Here is a 17,541-nt window from a genome sequence, read left to right as displayed (position 1 = left end):
GTACTTGATCATAAATCTCATCATCTATGGTTGCAATCGAGCCCTTAGAGAGGCTGGGATCCGATGCCTATCATACGGTCCTGAAAATTAAAGTTATAGTTATTTTAATTTCGTATTGAAAATCAAATTATGAATAAAAAAATAATTAAAAAAATTTATAAAAAGCACTTGGCTTCTCGTTGTCCACTCCTCTGACCGTCGCTGGTTGGTCCGCTGGTAGATATCGATCCTACCAGGAAGCTTGCCACTCTCTGCATCTCTCTGTAATTTGAGAATAATTAATTATTTTTTTTAAATAGTTAAAGAGTTAAAATATACTAATTAAAAATTATTTACCATCTGCTCTATATGATGAGTGAACGACCTCGAACCCCCACAAGACGATACAGTCTGTCTCGCCCAATTCACAATGTTTTGAGCACATCGTCTCTATACAGTTAGCAGTCAAATTAATAGATAACAAACTGAATTTAAGAATAAATGATTCAATCATTAAACTCTAAAAAAAAAATTTAGATGTGTAATCTGATATGCCGGATCCTCATAATGCTGGCATATGAAAGCCCAATCATCCATAGTGATGCTGTCATAGGGCTGCTACCGCACTGCCTCCACCCCATGATCTTACATCACATGGTACCAATGCTGATGGATGCGGTGGCGATACTCTTTGAAATGCAAATATAAATGAGTATCCACAGCTTACCACACGCGATCCTCTTTAAAATCAATAATATCAAATACACCCTGCCAATAACAAATATTAGAAGAATACTGTACCAATTAAATATTCATAGTATAATTTATTTTACCTATAACTAGGTGTAGAAAATCTCTCCCTGAGCTCGTACAATGTGAAGCCAATCGAAAAGCATCACGGGGGCATAGCTACGGCATATGATATCCAGCTCGATCTGCCGCAGCTCACACCATCTCCTAATGGGCTTGGTGTAGTCGGATGGTATCCCAATACGAAGATACTGTCTCGGGTGCTCACGTCTCCAACGCTCTAGAGCGAAGTTCTTCGATGGATCTCGCTCTCGTCTCATCACTAGTGGAGATTGGACTGAAACAACAATAAATAATTCATTAGTATGATAGCTATCCAAATAAAAAAAATTAAATTTTATTATATAAAAGTATAATAATACCACTCGAACCCACCTCAGTTGGACTCGCCTCACTCGGACCTGCCTCCCTGAGACCTGTCAGTGTAGGATCCTCTGACGATCGAGCTGGTGCGACAGTGAAAATGGGTGAAGGTGCCTCAGCCTCAAGGGTAGACTGCGAACGCGAACATCGTCGTCTGTCTCCTGAAGCCATACCTGCAATTTTTGACATATAAATGAATATAATATTAAACAATAATAGTAGAAAATAAATTATATTTTAATGAATAAAATTATATCATATACCATTATTGCAAGAGAAGATTAAACAAAGAATATAGATCTATTCATCAATATTCGTATCTTCTTCGATGTGTAGGTCCTCCTCCGAATTACAATAATCGACTAATATATTATCTTCTATCTCATCGTCATTTATGAATTGATCTTCATCCTCTGACTCATCAAGATTAAATATAAAATTAGCTTTAACTTTGTTGGACGGCAGATCAGCCCTATTCAAAGGAGCTGTTATAAGTTCTTCATCAACAAGAAACTCGGCTAATATTTATTCTTCCTCTTGAAAATTTTTTTCTTCATGTAAATTTGAATTTTCATCTATCTCTAATCAGGTTAGTATGTCATATACATCTCTAGGTGTTATTTTTTGTACGACATACCAATTATCTCAATACTTTAGATCCTTCAAATATATTACTTGTTTCGCTTGAGTTGCTAATATATACGGCCCATTCTGGTACCATATTCGTGTAAAGTTTACACTGATAAAATATGTATCGATATGAATATCGATCTTTTTATTGCTAATATCCCACTATTCATATTGAAACAAGAATACAGAATTACTGGACCCATACTTCAGTTCTATGATATCTATCAGTACACCATAATATTCAATCTTTTCTTCTCCTTCATATCCTATCATAGCAATCTCACTATTCTGGATCCGTTGTTACATTTCAAACTCCCTTATGTGAAATCTCATTCCTCTAATGATACATGATGCGTAGTGATTAACCCTTCAATTGGGGCCACATGCTAAATCGTACAACTCATCAATCGCACTCTTTTTTTTATTGAAATACTTATATTTCATCTACACCATAACATAAAAAATTATGTTGGTTCAAATAATTATTTCTATAATTATTAAAAATAACATATTACTAGTACAACTTACAAGATCATCAAATTATTTTATAAATTTTTTTCTATGTCGATCATCAGCCTCCGTATTATTCTCTCCGCATGGTATACTCTTGTGCTCATTACAAGAAGTCATGATTTTTAATTTTACATCGATATGAAAAAATTACATAGAATATTAAACAGTATGCTAAGATGATACTTACTCAATGAAATCTTCAATTTTTTCATAATTATTTAGAGCGAGAAGTGTATCTTGGATAGCTCATTTATGTCCATAAATTTATATCTCCTTCCACCAATGGATCAAACTATTTGTTTAAATATAGACAGTGTTGGTTCATTGTCACCCTATTCATGGTCTGAATTACGATCTGTACGTACGATTGAATCTTGTTTCGATATTGTCAAGATACATCGAGTAGAACGTGACACACTCTGTAGCTACGAATGCTTCCACTATAGACCCTTCAGGCCATATTTTATTGCGTACATATTTTTTTAGGGTACATAAGAATCTACAAATAAAAATAAATTTAAATTTTAAAAATATATTTACGTCTTATAACTGATACGATAATGTGCATATAATTTCTTTATCTTTCAATAGGATACATCCATCGATAATGTATCGGTCTGGTCAAAAGAGCTTTCTTAGAAAGATACACCATAACATCAAAAACTAATGGTAGAAAAAATTTTTCTAACTTATAAAGAATGAGCACGATATCCTTCTCAAACTTCTCAAGTAAGTTAATCTTCAATTTTTGACAACACAGTTCTCGAAAGAACACTCCCAACTCAATCAATGCAGTTTAAACATCACCACCCAAATAGCTACGTATGACCACAGGAAGTAAGTATTGCATCATCATATGGGAATCATGACTTTTCATGCCAGAAATATTACCGTCATTATTGCCAATACACCGCGATACGTTTGAAGCATATGCGTTAGAAAACTTTACGATTTTGAACCATCTACAGAAACTCTTTTTTTGCTTGTTAAACAGCGAATAACATATAGGTGGCATAAAAAATCTATCACCTCGATGAACTAAATGCAACGCCGATCGAATTTTCATTTTCTGCAAATCAAGATGAGCTTTTGTATTATCTTTTATTTTTCCTAGGATGTTCAATATTGTGCCGATGATATTATCATAAATATTCTCAATGTGTATTACATCCAAATTATGATGAAGTAATAGCTGCTTCCAATACGGTAGTTCAAAAAAAATACTTCGCTTCGTCCAATTCAGCTCAATTTCAGTATGCTTCCGCTTGCGAGTACCTGATATTTTTTCAAATTAAATATTTCCAATGACTTCAAGTTATTTTAAAACTTCTGCTCTACTTAACTCCTTTGGTGGCGGACATCGGTCGGACTTACTATCAAAGTATTGGTTGTAACGGATCCTCCAAGAATGATTATCAGGTAGAAACCGTCGATGATCTATGAAGCATATTTTTCGTCCGTGCTTTAAATGTAAGGAGGATGTATCCTTGTTGCATATTGGACATGCCAGATATCCTTTGGTGCTCGATCCAGATAAATTTTCATATTCAGAAAAATTATTTATGGTCCATAAAATCGAAGCATGCAATTTAAAATTTTTTCGACTCATAGAATCACATGTCTATACTCCGTTTTCCCATAGCTTCTTCAGATCATCAATTAACGATCGTAGATATACATCAATTTCATTATCTGGTACTTTCAGACTAGGAATCAACAGTGATATAAAAATGAATGATTCTTTTATGCACTTCTAAGATAACACATTATATACAATTAGCATCATAGGCCACATGCTGTAGGAAATACTCAAATTGCCAAAGAGATTAAATCCATCTGTTGCTAGACCAAGTTGGATATTGTGTGGATCACTCACAAAGTGCAGATGCTTTGCATCAAAGTCTTTCCACACTACGAAGTCGGCCAAGTGGCTAAGTATGTACTCTTCCAGAATCTGTTGCTCATGATGCCATCTCATTTCTTCAGCTATCTTTATAAATACATACAACCTTTAAAGTCTTGGAATAAATAGAAAATACCTTTAAAGTTTGAGGTATCTTCTTTCCTTTTTTGTTATCAATTTTGTACCTAGGCTCACTACATTTTGGACATTCAGTTGCCTATTCGTTATCCTTATAAAATAATATACAATCATTTTTGCAGGTATGTATAGGAATATAATCAAGTCTCAATTTTCGTATGTATATTTTTGCTTTAGAATACGATTTTGGAAGTCTCTCTTCATCGAAAAGAGCTGCTTTGATCAATATCAAATTTTGATCAAATGACTTTTGACTCCATCGGTTTACGATTTTAATATGAAGTAATTTTATCAAAAACTCTAACTTGGAGAACTTTGCACAATTTGAATAGAGTGACTCTCGTGCATCCCTTACAAGCTTTGCAAACTATTTAAAAGTTTCTTCTACCTCAAGTCGGATATTGTGTTTATAATCAGAATTGCCTTCAGATGCACTAGTACTGATGCGTATATTTGAACAAATATCTTGATATAAATCAATCAATAGTCTTCCTATACCATCATGTTCAACAGGTTCAGCAGAATTACTATCATCTTCAGTATCATCATCATCGCGCATAACTTCATTCGGATCACTCTCTCCATGCCATATCTAGCAAGTATACTTCTTATCTATACCATAACATGACAGATACTCCTCAGCAAGTGTTATGTGACGATATACCATATGAACACATCTCTTGCATGGATACTTTATTCGACTAGTACTGTTAGCCTTTTACCGTATAAACTCAATAAAATCTCGAACACCTTTTTGATATTCAAGCAAAAAAATATCTCTAGCATTCATCTAACTTTTATTGATATCCATCTAACAACAAACACAAAAATTATTAACAAAAAAAAAAATTTTAGTGATATTCATCCGAATCGGATCCCGATTCAGATTTTTGATCAAATCTCGATCCGAATTTCGGACCAAATCCCGATCCGAATCCAGACACGGATCATTTTATACAAAATAGCATGCATTAAAAAATACAGATTGAATAGTAATACAGAAAATCTTCTTCCGCCAATTTAATGAAGCAAAAATGCATGATCTTATCCATTTTAAATTATTACTAACAAGTGTGGCCCTATCTCTTTCAGAAAAATAATATTATTATTATTATTATTACTTGATATTTTATTTTATTATTGTGAAAATTTTAGTAGTATCTCCCCATGGTTCTCCAAGTATACGATGTGAATATGGTGCTTACGCAACCTATCCACCATATATCTGAAAAACAATGGATAGATAACTACTGAGTACTATATAATGAAATAAAATATCAACTATTAACAATAATAAGATTATTATTTTTCAAAAAACTTGAATACAGAATATCCAAGAGTCGATTTCGATCAAGATCGACCCTTGAATGAAAATCTATGGCTCAATGTAATTTAACTACTATTTCTAAACATACATTCAAAGATAGATTTCTAATTTATCAAAAAAGAGTAACTCTGCATTGAAACTTTTTCATCAAAAATTTTAGTAAATTTTTTTTTAAAATAAAAATATTTTTTATATTTAATTATAATAAGTAAAAGCATATAATACAGCACACAAAATAATTAAATTGTAATAAACAAAAGCAATGTGCATTATGCTTGTGAAATAATAAAAATTTATAAATTTCAACAGTAACACTAAATAATTTATGTAATAAATATAAAATAAACTATAAGTAGTTGAGCATACAAAATAATATTAACACAAAATAATAACACAAACTCAATCTTGAGGGCTCGATGATTTTTTATTTTTTTAAAATATTTTTTATCTAAAAATAATAAATAATTTTTTATTTTTAAAAATATTTTTTATTTAAAAATATTTTTTTATAAATATTTTTCTCTAAACAAGCTCCGGACTCGGCCGTCCATGGCCTCCACTCCCACGGTGCCGGTGCCATCACCGATCCTGCACCGGTCAAACTCGACCCCCGCGACCCTCGCTCCCGTGGTGCCACCGCCGTCACCCACCCCTCGCAACCCATCCTCTACTGCACTACCGCCCTCTTCAATCTCCCACTATCCGGATCCCAACTCAGATCCTGATCAGATCCCAATCTGGATCCCAACCCGAAACGGGATCTCGATCCGGATCTCGATCTTGATCCAATTCGGATTGTGATCTAAATTTTATTTTTATTAATTAAATAATAAATTACTTGATTTATATTTTTTTTTACTTTTTTTTTCTTCGTTTCTCTCTTTCCTTCCTCTCCGACCGACCTTCCTCCCTCCCCAGCCCCATGTTGCCCCGGCCAGCTGCCCACGGCCCCCTCTCCACCCCCGATTGGCCCCCGACCCTATCCCCGCCCCTGTGTCGGCTAATCCTACTTAAAACATTGAATCATAATCATAATATTTTAAATATATTAAATTATAAAAAAAATATGTATTAAATTATAATAAGCAAAAAAATATACATTAAATTATAACAAAAAATATTTTATTATTAATCAAATAATAAAATATTTGATTAATATTTTATTATTTTTTTTAATTTTTTTCTTCTCATTTCTCTCTTCCCTTTCTCTCCTCCCCAATCGACCTTCCTCCACCGGCAGCCGACCCACACCCACCCCCCTCCGACGTGCCACCCACAGCCTCACCCCGCTCATTGTGCCACCCCCTCTGCCCTTCGGTCCACGGCCCTAATGCCGCCCATCGCCACCCCATGAAAGCCCCTCCGCCCTCCAGCCACCGGGCCCCACAGCCCCCCGCGCCATCATCCCCGCAATCCCATGTCATCCAAACCTCCTTCGAGCCACCGCCGTCCCTCGAACCCCCACCGCCATCCCCCCAACCCCCAATCCCCGACTCCTGCACCTGCACCCATCGTCACCTGACGAAACCCAGCGACCCACCCCCGCCCTCCTCCCGCCCGACGAACCCCACGGCCCCCCCACCCCTAACGACGTCACTCCTTCACACCCCACAGCCCCCCTTCCCCACGATCGGACCCCCTCCTCCCTCCCCCCCATCGATGGCTCTGTGCTATGGCATCGGACGTTGCTCGCCGGTGGTCCGATCAACCAAAAAAAAAGATGATGGCAGATTGTACTTGAGGGGGAAGCGACGGCGAGCGACGACGGAGCCGGTGAGGTGTCGTCCGTGACGGTTGATGGAAGCGACGGCAGAGCTGGAGAGGGAGAGGGTGAGAGGGGAGAGCTCGGAGGGAGCCGGGGGAGAGGAGGGCTTCGTGGGAAAAAAGGGGGGAGAGCTTCTAGAGAGAGGGAGAGGAGGGTTTCGTGGTTGCCGACGGTGGAAGCGATGTTGACTTGACGTGTATTAAATGAAGAACTATTAGTGACAAAAATTTTCATCGCTAATACTCTTATTAGAGATAAAAATTAATTTTCATCATCAATAATTTTCATCAAAATATTTTCACTAAAAAAAAATTTTTTTAAAAAAATTTCATCTAAAAAAATTATGAAATAAATTATTGATGACGGAAATCAAAATATTCATCGTTAATAAGAGTACGAGCAACAGAAAAGAGGTTTTCATTCTAATAAATACTGCAAAAAATTTTTTTTTCTCTCTAACAATTTTTTCTTCAAAAAAATAAAAAAATATTTTAAAATAGTTTTACCTATGAAAATTTTTTTAGTTGCTAATAAAAAATTTTTTATTAACAAATTTTTTCTTCATAAAAATTAATTAAAATAATATTTTTAAAACATGATTGCCGATGAAAAATAAATTTAAGTCACAAATAATTTTTTAAAAAAATTAAAAAATTTAAAGACTATTTGAGATAAAAATTGATTTATGTCACTAATAATTAAAAAAAATTAAAATTTTCAATCTAAAAAATCTTCCCAATAATAATTTCATAAAAAAATTAATTTTAAATTTTTTCTACCAAAAAAATTTTTCATCCAAAAAATTTAACAAAAAAAATTCAATTTACGTCGCTAATAATTGTTATAAAAATAGCTCTTCGCTTTCACAATGGAATGGGCACTATAGGAAATCAATAGCTTTGAGATTTTTGATCTCCAAGGAGCTCGTCTTCTTATTGGAGTCTTCATTTCGAAAGTCAAAGTATGAGAATATCATGATGATTTTGAGATCACGAGAGAAATCTATCAAGATTGATATTTGGAGGATAGGATAGGGACAGAAAATTAGAGGTCCAGATGCTCATATATTACATGCATGTGAGGATCGAGCTTGAAAAATTCAAAAAGAATTGTGTGAGCATCAAAGATCTAGCAATTAACCAGAATCAAAGCAGACCTACGGGTTGTGAAATTATATTATAAACTACAAGTTCATATTATGCTTTGTATTGCTAGAAAGATGAGTGCTCGTATTGTTTGTCTTCTCATAATTGAAACTCCTACAGAGATATATTTGAGCATCGATCGATATGGAAAGTATGGTATCTTTGAGATCGTGGAAGCCATGCTAGAATGCGCTGCTTAACATATGGTTGCTGCATGAAAAGAGATCCTTTCATGCAGCTTAAGGCAGATACTCTATTAGAAAGATTCATTGATATCACTAGTAACAGTGACAGTGATGAACAGATGAATTTTACGTTGTAAATAAGCGTATATCTTATTTCATTTAAAAAGATCTATTTATTCTAATCTGCGAATATCGCTCACTTTCATATGATTTTTTCATACAAAAATTTAATTTAGATCATAACTTACATTTGCTTCTTTATCATATAAAAGAACAAAAGATATATACAGCTGCTATAAAAAATAGATGCAGTTGCCTAACATAAAATTAAAAATTTAAATTTTATGATTTTTTTAAATTTTAAATTTTTTTACATATTGACGATGAAAATATTTTCATCGTAAATAAAAGTATTTACAATGAAAATAAAATTTTCATCGTAAATACTCAATTATTTACGATTAAAAATTTTTGTTACAAATAATAAGCAACTTTTATTTTTTTAAATTATTAATTTTTTTAAAATATTGATAATGAAAATATTTTCATCATAAATAATTGAGTATTTACGATGAATATTTTTTTTCATCATAAAAATTATTTATTTACGATGAAAAATTTTTGTTGTAAATAATGTGTAATTTTTATTTTTTTTTAAATTTTTAATTTTTTAACTATTGATGATAAAAATATTTTCATTGTAAATAATTGAGTATTTACGATGAATATTTTTTTCATTATAAAAAATATTTATTTATGATAAATTTTTTTTCACAAATAATGAGTAATTTTTATTTTTTTTTAATTTTTAATTTTTTAAACTTTTGACAACGAAAATATTTTCATTGTAAATAATCGAGTATTTTATGATGAATATTTTTTCCATCATAAAAAGTTTTTATTTATGATGAAAAATTTTCGTCACAAATAATGAGTAATTTTTAATTTTTTAATTTTTTTAACTATTTACGATGAAAATATTTTTATTGTAAATAATCAAGTATTTATGATAAAAAAATTTTTATCTCAAATATTCAATTATTTATGATAAAATATTTTCATCACAAATAATATATAATTTTAAATTTTTTAATTTTTTTCTAAATATTGATGATGATAATTTTACATTGGGAATAATATTATTTTCAATAAAAAATATTTTTCATCATAAATATTTAAATTATTTATGATGAAAATATTTTCATCATGAATAATTAAAAATTTAAAATTAAAATAAATGATGTATTATTTATGACAAAAATATTCATCGTAAATAATATATATTTACAACGAAATAATTTTTCTATCGTTGATAGGTAATTTTTTGCGATGAAAAATTATTTTTATCATAAATATTTTATTATTTACGATTATTTTTTTTCGTCTAAATACAGTTAGTGACGATAAAAATATTTACATCGTAAATTATTTTATCATAAAAATATTTTTTTCTTATAGTGAAGACTTACTCACCATCATTTGATCAATATCAAATGATTGATATTTACAATAAAAATTAGCTTATTAACTCCATGCATGGGATACAATTTTTGCCGTGGATGGCAAAACCGAATATCTTGATTACGACGTCCTGTGCGTTCACTGTTCTTAGCACCTTGCTACTTTGCTCTACCAACTGGTGGCGGAAGCTTGCGTTGCCAACATGTGGCCCACTGAAGACCATCAGTGCATGTTGGAATGTCATCGTGATATATATCATAAGCGACGAGCCCTACAAGTGCTGTGCCGAGGCTATAACCAATAATGGTGAGAGGCTGAGAGGGTGAGGCACGAGGAGCCGGGCAATCTCATCGTGGACCTCGTCACGAAGACTCCACAGACTGAGCCGGGGGAGATGAAGAGGCTCCAAAATCCTCACTCCACCATCGGCTCCGACTGGGAGGCAGATGGTGGGAAGGGGCAAGGGAGGTGGATGAGAGTGGCACGGAGGTTCTCGAGCCACTCGAAGTAGGTGACGATGCCGAGGAAGACGATGGTAATGTCGCGGCAGTCAGACGGGCAATCTCGTCCTTATCCTGGCAAACGGCGACATAGCCGATCCAGCTAGAGTGGCCGAAGAGCTGGGCGGGCGCGGAGTGAGCCCAGCGGGGGAGTCGGGTGGTGGAAGTGGTGTGGAGATTGCGGGTGACACAGTAGCCAGAGCAAGGGAGATTTGAGCGATGGAGGAGGGAGTCCTTGGGGAACCGGTAGTTCGCGTAGGAGGAGGTAGGATCGAAGTTGAAAGAGGTATAGATAGCCTAGATGAACTCACTGTAGCGGACAATATCGAAGCGGAGCGCATCGTCGAGTGGTACTATCGTATTTTTCCTTTTTCTTTGCACGCATGATGGACGAAGGCTATATTTAAAATATTATTTTTAGTAGTTACAAAATTATTTATAAAATAATTTATTTTTTTATTAGTATATATAATTTATTTTATCAATAAATATTTTTATTAATTATTAATAAAATATCTTTTTAATGTATGAATGTATTATTTTGTTAATATATTTTCTTCTAAATTACAAAATCCTTTTGTATAAACTTTCTCGTCGCGTCTCTGGCATCCTTCCAAACCTTATTGTTTAGTGCATGCACATGTAAAATGGGGTCAATAAATGAGTTTGATCGGTGTGTTGTTTATAGATTGATTCTTATTTCCCCTCTGCTGCCCATCTTTACTTGTGTGAAAAATTATAAGAAAGAAAAAGAAAAAGCAACCCAGATTTACACCCTTACGTCATGGAGATCCTTTTTTTGCATGATCACCAACCTTTTTCGGGTGAAGGGACTGTCGTCCCGTGCAAAAGAAGCATATTCCTTGCTTCGCGCGAATCCGCCGTTGGATCATCCACTTTTCACATTGAGATCTATGCAGAAGGTGATCTTACAGTGGAGTCACGCGAAGATATAGCAGCGATTCTCTCCCCAATATGCTACCAAATTTACCCACAAGAACTGGAAAGATACACTTGAAAGGCCGAGATACGTAGCAAAATATTATGGAGATAAATGTCAAACTCTCTACCACCCATCTTTTTTTGGGTGAAAAATTAAAAAAAAAAAAAAAAAGAAACCCAGATTTATACTCTTATATCATAGAGATTATTTTTTACATGATCACCATTCTTTTTCGAATGAGGGACCGTTGTCCTTATGATAGAAGCATATATCTTCTTTGCACGAATCCACCATTGGGTTATCCACTTTTCGCATTGAGATACATGCAGAAGGTGATCCAACGATGGAGTCATGTGAAGATATAGCAACGAGAGGATACAGCAACGATCCTCTCCCTAGTAGGCTACCAAACTTATCCACGAGGGCTAGGAAGATATATTTGAAAGATTGTGATACATATGTAGCAAAATATTATAGATACAAATGTCAAATAGAAGCTCTGCCAATGTAGATGCTTCCGTTTTAATAATATAGCTCTGCCAATGTATTATACTAGCTTATAATACATGAGATGATTTTTTTTAAAAAATATTTTATTTATCTATTTTATTATATATTTTAATATATATTTTAAAAAATAATTAAAATTATAAAAAATATATTTTATGCATAGTATGGATTATAAGTTATCAAACAAATTTTGTGAAGACCGATTATCCTGATTCCGTGCAGTCCCTTCATAAAATTATTATTTCTTACTATTTTTATTTTTAACTATTTTTAAATCTTTCTATCCCTCCTTCCTCTTCTCCTTTGATCCTCTCCTCACATACTTCCCAACCCTTCCAAGTCCCAATAGCAAATCCAACAATATTGCCTATCGACCACCACTGCCACCAATGACCGCAATGCCTTTGAGCTTGTGATGAAGCGAAAATATACCAATATAGTGATAAGTGGCAGCCTTGTGAGGTACCGATCATAAGTCGATTGGTAAGCATGCCTCCAACTGATCTCGCGAGGGATTTAAACATTAAAAATTAAGAATTTTTTTTTTCTTTTGATATTGAAATTTTGAAGATTTAAACTTTAAAAAAAAATTTTAAAAAAAATAGAAATCTAAACTTTAAAAAAAAAATTACTATCTTTTCTTTTACTTCTTCTTTGATCCTTCCCTTACCATTAGTATCTTTAATTTGCAGAATATCGGATAATTGGTGTCAATTCTTTTTATGTGAGAGATAATTGAAAATTTGTAATAGAAAAAAAAAAAACTAAGAAGTCTGGATGGTAGAACCCACAATAAGAAAAGATAGAGGGGAAGGAGGAGATCTTTGAAGCCTCACAAGCAATGAAAAGCACCGTCTTCGCCACCAAGGTAAAAACATCTCCATAGTTTTTCTTCCTCCAATCAAGACCAAGAGCTTGAAGGAGACCAAGTCTAACTTGGGTATTTAAAGGCTAACAAAATTTAATAAAATTCTCTTTTGAATCTAATTAACACACGAAACAAAGCAAACAAAAAAAGGCAAAAATGAAAAAGTGTAGGAAAGACATGGTCCTCTCTCTATCTAGATTCGAGAATGTGGGGTTTACACGGATTGACGCCATAGAGGGTGGGAGAAAATGAGACCTTTTCTTTCAAGTATACATGTCAAATAGAGGCTCTACTAATACAGTAGCCTCCTTATATCTCCATAAGTACCGTGACACTCGCCCCCCTGACATTGGCTCATAAACTCTCATCGCATGATCTATGATCATTGAATGATCGATCTGTTAAAAGTGGAGCAGCTTCCAAGGGAACATCAATTCTTTTTGAGGAAACAAAAGTGGCCAGTCTTTACTCATATCTTTTTGAAGAGTCGATGATAATCCTGCTTCTCATACAACAATGTGGCAAACAAATATTCCTTCATACGTCAAAATCTTGGATAAAAGAACTTCATTCACCCCCAACACCCAAAAATCTAATTGTAAAGGCAAGCTTAAATCATCTCAATACATTCTAGTGGAGGTACACCTCCTAGCAAATCTGTGATAGCATTTATGTTTAGAGGTCTTCCAATATGTACTGCTAATTCCAATAATGAATGTACTGCTAATTCCAAGATAAAAAGGATCGTCCATTGATGGATCAGAACCCAACATGATCCTCATATGAATGTACAAAAAGACATATACAGCTGCATTAAAATTTTTGCACCAAAGAAGATACATCTGATGGCAATCCTTCACTTGAGCCCAGCTGTTTCGCAGGCAGGGATAATTAATCAGCAAAGAAGGAAACACCACCATGGAAGATTGGGTGCTTTGGATAGGATCACCGCTCTTACGGTCATGTTTCTCATTTGGAGCATCAGCTTGGCTTGTAGATTTAAAACCTTACAATAGTTTGCAGCATTAACTTAAACAGCAGTCATAATTTAATTTTCATCCTCAACTCCGAGTAAATATTCATTGCAACGGTGATACCATGTCAAACTTATAACAAACCAATCAAAAATCAGAAATGGATGGGACAGTATGGGTATCATCATAAAAATCGATGAAATATCGATAATCGATGAAATGCAAGCATTCTCATTGGCCTGTGAAATGTTCTAAGAATAAACATAGGGAGTGAGTTTGCTACTTGACCTCTGTCTACATGTAACCCATGATGAACATGAGATTCCTTCTCAACATCTGATCTCAATTCAATAGCATTCTCATTGCCCCCCATATCTCCAACTGGAGCATTTAGAAGTAGGCCAACAAAGAATATCAACAGAAAGAAAACGGGATCGGAGGAAGAGGAGGCAAACTGAGGACTTGCTCCACCGAGAACCTTCACGACACATCCTTGCAAAGCATCTGATAGAGGAGGTCCTTGGCTACTGGAGGATGGTGTGGAAGATCTGAGTGGAAAATCAGAGGTTGGCTCGGAGCGCCGCCTCGTAGACCTCCACCGTTGTGCCGCTGTAGAAGGGCGATATCTCGAAGAGCATTATATAAGAACGACACCAGCACTCTAGGACATCCACCTTCTCATCATAGTCCCTCCTGACCATAGTGGGGCATCCCCATGAGCGCCCTCATTGCCCGTCTATCTTTGAAGCACTTCGCCGACTCAAAATCCGCTAGCTTTAGCCCCCCACCCCTGTCCAAGAGCATGTTGTCGGGCTTCATGTCCTGGTGCGCTACCCCCCCCTCCCCCCTGCTGATGGCACACCGCCATCGCCTCCATCAACTGCACCATCACCTGCACTATCACCACTGTTGCCTTCGCCTTCGCTTCTACCAGTAGCGCCCTTGTCTGCTGATCTGGTCGTTGAGGTCTTGCCTTAGGCTCCTTCACCATGTGGAGCCACTCCTTGTCCTCGTACATGTCTTGCACCTACACGGTGCGCAGGTTCTCAGCGACAGTGTGCTGAGCGATCTTGGCTTCCTGCTCGATGCACTCGAGGTCAATGATATTGGCAAGGGCCTTCTCGATGGACTTCACGATGAACTCCTCCCCAGTCTCTGTCGAGACATATCGATATGCGATGCTGAACCTAGAAAAAAGATCTCTCTCAAGTGCTCTCTTTTCCCATAGATCTCTCAAAAAGATAATGAAATGGAAAGAAAAAGAAGTGAAAAAAATGGTCATCATCTTTCCTTTGTTTTCGTTGATTTTTCCTATGTTTTCTCTTATTTTTTCTCTAATTTTTTTCATTTTCAGGAGTCCCAATTAGGTGGGAGGCTTGGAGCGGCCAAATAAAGAATCTTAGACGATGGGATCTATGAGAAGGAAAGCACCGGAGGGAGATAGGAGGGGAATTAAGGCCAACACCGATGGTGGTGACGATAGGAAGGAAGACGGCGGTAGAGATGAAGCAAAAAAAAAATGCTGCATATGTGGCAAAATATTTTAAAGATAAATAGGATAAATTATAGAAATACCTCCTCAACTTTAGTTCAATTTTATTTACTCCTATACTTTAACAAGTATCAAACTAGTTCTTTTATTTATCAATATATTTCAATGTGATCCAACCGTTTATTTTACTAACCAAAGAAGTTAGATTTCTCTCTCAATAGATGAAAATATCCTTTATTCATGGGTTGGTTTAGAGGAAGAAAAAAATGAGAAGGAAAAGGAGATGAGGGGAAGGGAAGGAGGGGAGAAGGGAGTTGGTAAATAATGGGTTAGAGGAAGAGAAGGAGGACAAAAGAAGAAGAGGGTGGAGAGGAAGAAGAGAAAAAGAATGGGTTGCCGATGGGAAGGGACGGAGGTAGAAGGGGCCACCGTGAAGGGGATAACTTATGGGCGGTTTAGAGAAAGAGGAGGATGTGGAGATGAAATGGATAAGAAGGAAGAAAAGGAGGTGGAGGGAGCCCTTATGGAGGAGAAGAGATGAGCGAGAAGGAAGGAAAGAAGCAAGGATATTTTGCCGATGAGAAGAGGTGGATGTAGAGGAGGCCATCTAAAAGGATAGAACTTATGGGTTGATTTGGAAGAGAAAGAGGATGAGGATGAGGAAGAATGGGAGGAGAGAGAGACCACCGGCAAGGAATAGGATGGAGGAAGAGGAAAAAGAAGAGAAGAGGATGGGGAGAAAGATGGAGAGGAAGAAGATGGAGAAGAAAAGAAGGGACGGAGGTGGAGGCCGTAGTTGAGGAGAATGATTTATGAGCGACTTGGAGGAGGAGGATAAGGAGAAGAAGTCGACGGGGAGGAGATGGAGGAATGAGTGGAGAAAGAGGAGGACAAGAAAAGAGAAAAAAAGAGGAGGAAGGGGAGGAGGAGGAAGGAGAGGAGGAGAAAGATGAGGAAGGAAGAGGGAGAAAAAGGGATGCCGGTGATGGAGAAGGGAATCAATCTAAGAGGAGATAGGAGAGAAGAGGGGAAGATGAAGAAATGAGTATTTTTATCATTTTAAAAAATTTTATTAATGGAGATAAACGACTGGACCACATTGAAATATATCGATAACTAGAAGGGCTAGTTTGACATTTTTTAAAATACAGAAGGTGTAAGCAAAATTGAGTTAAAGTTGAAGGGGTGTTCCTAGGGCTGGCAAAATAGAACCTGATCCGCTAACTCGACCCGTGTTCGATCTGCCATAAACAAGTTTGGATTTAAGCTAAATAAATTTGGATCATAAACGGATCGACCTATTTAACCCATTTAATAATTGGGTCGGATTTGAATTTTTAGATATATGACCCATTTAACCCGTTTAATATTCAAGTCGGGTTGAGTCAGATAACCTATTTAACCTATTTAACTTATTTTTGATCCATTTAACCCAATCTGTTTAATCTATTTAACTCATTTAAGATCCATTTAATTTATTTAAAACTTATTTAATCTATTTCTGATCCATTTAATTTGATCCGTTTATCCTGTTTAACCCGTTTAACCTAATTTAATCTATTTAATAAACAGGTTAAACGGATTAGGTCGGATTACCTATTTAATAAACAGATCGGGTTCATATTTAAATTTTTGATCTATTTAATAAATAGATCGGATTTGGGTTGATGATTTTTTGATCCGATCCATATTGCTTCAACCCATTTATGATCCGATCCGATTACCACCCCTAGATGTTTCTGTAATTTATCTAAATAAATATCAAACAGAGATTCTATCAACATAGATGTGTTGATTCTAATTAGGGCTGTCAAAATGGGCTTGGCCCGCAGGACCAGCCCGATCCAATCTTGTAAATGTGTTGGGCTGGGCTGCCATATGAATAGCCCAAATAACAATCGGGCCTGTTTGGCCCACCTCACATCAGCCTAAGGGCTAATTTGGGTTGGGCTGGGCTAGTCCGTGTGGACCATGAAAATTTTTTATTTTTTTTTTATAAAAAAGGTCTATTTATTTTTTAATTCCTGACTCCTGA

General features: G+C 35.4%; 2 pseudogenes; both read right to left on the bottom strand.

The window, feature by feature from the left end:
• Positions 1–818: 818 nt before the first annotated feature.
• Positions 819–14,387, bottom strand: LOC140852162 (phospholipase A(1) DAD1, chloroplastic-like; annotated as a pseudogene).
• Positions 14,388–14,428: 41 nt separating this feature from the next.
• Positions 14,429–15,299, bottom strand: LOC140851995 (phosphoenolpyruvate carboxylase kinase 1-like; annotated as a pseudogene).
• Between the last annotated feature and the right edge of the window lie 2,242 nt (positions 15,300–17,541).

The sequence above is a fragment of the Elaeis guineensis genome, chromosome 10, assembly GCF_000442705.2.
Source record: "Elaeis guineensis isolate ETL-2024a chromosome 10, EG11, whole genome shotgun sequence".
NCBI classification, from domain to species: Eukaryota; Viridiplantae; Streptophyta; class Magnoliopsida; order Arecales; family Arecaceae; genus Elaeis; species Elaeis guineensis.
The sequence above is the reverse complement of the archived record's forward strand: the minus strand, read 5'-3'. Positions and strand labels throughout refer to the sequence as shown.